Source organism: Pinus tabuliformis, chromosome J (assembly GCF_031772625.1).
Source record: "Pinus tabuliformis cultivar Carrire ecotype Pingquan chromosome J, CPIR1, whole genome shotgun sequence".
Taxonomy (NCBI): domain Eukaryota; kingdom Viridiplantae; phylum Streptophyta; class Pinopsida; order Pinales; family Pinaceae; genus Pinus; species Pinus tabuliformis.
In genome coordinates, this window is record NC_142295.1 from 1455006966 (window position 1) to 1455010607 (window position 3642).

Consider the following 3642-nt stretch of genomic DNA (forward strand, 5'->3'; position numbering starts at 1 on the left):
TTCCCTAATCATAAATTCAATTTTATTTAATTGATGTATAGTTATGATTTAATTAGATACATAAATATATATAACGGGCTAACAACAATATCTTCGGAAATCGGTACCCCATTCCCTAACCATAAATTCAATTTTATTTAATTTATGTATAGTTATGATTTAATTGGATACGTAAAAATATATCTATATAACGGGCTAACAAAAATATCTTTCGAAATCACCGCAACTGCTTGCAACGGAATCTTCATCCTATTTTTTCACCGCAGTTTCATTTAATTTATATTAAAACTTTCAGCCTTCTAGAAATTTTAATTTTTCCATTTAGAGTTTCATGTACCAGAGAGTTAGAGCTGCAGCGCCGTTGCTATTTATTTATGATTCCCAATTATGGTTTATGCCTGTGCTGGTGGTGAATTGCTCAGCATGTCCAATCAACGTAGTGTCTTGGCTTGCACAATCTTGATTGGAATCTTGTGCATCTATGGGCAGGTGCCCCATTGTTTGGCGGCCAAGGCATTTGGAGAAGCAGCAACTGTCAATATCAGCAGCTTCATCCCTGCTGTGGAAAAGGATGGGCACGGCCCAGTGCAGATTGTCGAAAAGTAATTAAACGCCAACAATACTACCGCCATATTGATTGATTGGTTTTATTCATGACATAATTTATCTCTCCCCATGATAATGATTAAGAGTGGTAGATTTTCAAAGTTAGAATTTATGTTGTTAATTTGTGTGTGTTTTTTTTAAGATTTTCAGGTTCAAAAGAATAAGTATAGACTTTAAAATTTCTATGTGATTTATTTACAAAAATAATATATGATTTTGAATCACAAATTAAAATAATTATATTGCTAATTTGTGTTTTTCTGAAGATTAATTCCTTTCTCATGTAATATATCATTGCAGAAGCATTATTAACACCACAAGACGAGAACTGGCCTCTTCGACAGGAAGAACAGGCAACCCCATTGATGATTGCTGGCGCTCCGAGACCGACTGGCGCCAAAACAGACAACGACTAGCACGCTGTGGCGTTGGATTTGGTAAGGACGCCATTGGAGGCATAAATGGGAAAATCTATGTGGTTAAGGATTCCCGTGATGATCCGATGAATCCATGGCGCGGCACTTTACGTTACGGAGTCATTCAGACAGAGCCCCTGTGGATTATTTTCAAGAGCAGTATGGTGATCCAACTGAAGGAGGAGCTGGTGATGAACAGTTTCAAAACCCTAGATGGACGAGGGGTCAACGTCCACATAGCAAACGGTCCCTGTATCACCATTCAGCAGGTGAGCAATATCATCATTCACGGCATTCACATTCATGATTGTAGGCCACCGAATCGAGGAGGAAGGGTTCCTGTGAGGATTTCTCCATATGAGTATTCGTTGAGATGGAGACCAGATGGCGATGGGATTTCCATCATTTCAGCATCCAACATTTGGATCGACCATTGCTCCTTATCCAGATGCCAAGACGGTCTCATTGATGCTGTGAGAGGATCTACACAAATCACAATTTCAAATAACCTTTTCACTGACCACGACAAGGTTCTACATTCCTAACTTTATGTGTTTTTGAGTTTCTCACTGTAGGTTAGATGTCATCACATTTGATTTTTGTTGTACTTAATCTGATTTTTGTTGTTCTTCAGGTATATGTTAGATGCCAATGTTTTTTAGCGTCTTATTGTATGTTAAGTGTCATCACATTTGATTATGCTAGATGTTATTACATTTGATTCTTTATAAGTAGGATTTCCGTAAAGAGTGACATTTGTCCAGACTTTTCTAACTAACTAGTGTGATTCATTCTCAAGACATTTGATTCTTTTGTCTATTAAATATTATAATTCAAGTTCACTTTACTTTAGTCTATTTATATTTCAATCATTCATCATTTATTATTGATATTTTCACTATAATTTATTTAGCTATTCTAAATATTGAAAAAACAGTCTCTACACCATTTTTCACTCTCATTCTTTATTGCACCATAGGTAATGATGACCATGACGATCTGGACAAAATCATGCAAGTAACGATAGCCTATAACCATTTCGGGAAAGATCTGGGACAACGAATGCCAAGGTAAATAATTACTGAAGTTATTTTGATCCTAGATTTTGAAAATATTATGCAAGATTTATTAACTTTATTCATTTTAGTTAGCCAGATTCTTAAATATTTTCAAAAGTTTTCATCTATTTTAAATATTAATAATTTTATTATTTACCTGGAATATGAATAAACTGTTAGATTATTAACATTTCATTGATAACCAGATTAATATCGCTATTTATTATCTGAATGAATTCATGCAGATGTCGACTTGGGCAGTTCCATATAGTCAACAATAACTACATTTATTGGCAAATGTATGCTATTGGTGGAAGTGCAAACCCCACTATATTGAGTGAAGGAAATAGATTCTTGGCATCGACACATAAACAGGTAATATTAATATTGATTTAAGAGGTCTATGTTTATTGCTATGTAGGGTTTAATAACAAATCTAATAAGGAAAGGAGTTGGAGAAGGAAGTTAATTTGGATGAAATTATTGTTTGGATGGAGTTTATAGCAATGTATTATTATGTATAAGTTAAAAAGATTAGTGAAGTGAATTTTAAGAATATTTTAGAATTTAATGAAAGAGAAGCTAATTGTTTGATTTTTTTGTATTATCTGATTTTGGAATATTCCCCAAATTTGTATTTTAATACATTTCATAAACCTAAAAACATATATTGTAATTTGATTGGAATTAGAATCTTGAGGTTTCAGGTAACGAAGCGGTTAACTACCAATGGTTATGAAAAATTGAGATGGAGCTGGATATCAAAAGATGACTTGCTTCTGAACGGTGCAGTCTTCGAACAATCGGGATCAGTTTCTGTAGCTTCAAGAGCACAGAGTGTAAAACCGAAGCCTGGGACCCTTGTAGAACTCATGACTCGGGACGCTGGTGTACTCAGATGCAGGAAAGGGAGACGTGGTCGTTGCTAGATTCCAAGTTTGTAAAAAGCATGGCACCACCATTCCCCCTGACGATGTTAGTGGCTTGCATCTAGTCTAACATCAATATTGACATTGGATTTGTATTAACCACTAGTTATTTGCCATACTTGTTTTTCAATTATGGAGGATAGAGCAAGGAATGCTGTGGAGGCTTCTGATTTTCAGTTCTTGGTGAATAAGGAGGCCTCAATCTATCATCAGCACTTCAAGCTGACATCAAATAGTTATATGATTTCCATTAATAGTTACTTAATTACTATATTTGTGTTGCAATGATATAAGCGTTGGGAGGCCCTGGTGTATTGTATTAAGTCTGTGCATATCAATACAATACAAGTGGTTGAATTTTTATTATTATTATTAATTTAATTTAAAAAATGAGATGATTTTAAGATCAAGTATGTGAGATATGCACAATTATAATGAAATGATACAATATAAATGTAATAAGTTAATATATAAAGCTTAAATGTGTTTAATATGTTTTTTTCTTTTAAATAAGTGTTTTTCTAATAATCACTTAATTGTTTATGATTTTGTGTAAAAAAATCAATTCCCCATGTTAAGTATTAGGCTTTGCATGAATAATTTATCTTCCCATATTGTTTATTCTACTATTAG

The 3642-nt window shown here is 33.7% G+C and overlaps 1 pseudogene; it reads left to right on the forward strand.

Annotated features, from left to right (window-relative positions):
* Positions 1 to 387: 387 nt before the first annotated feature.
* On the forward strand, positions 388 to 3154 carry LOC149232852 (pectate lyase-like; annotated as a pseudogene).
* The last annotated feature ends 488 nt before the right edge of the window (positions 3155 to 3642 follow it).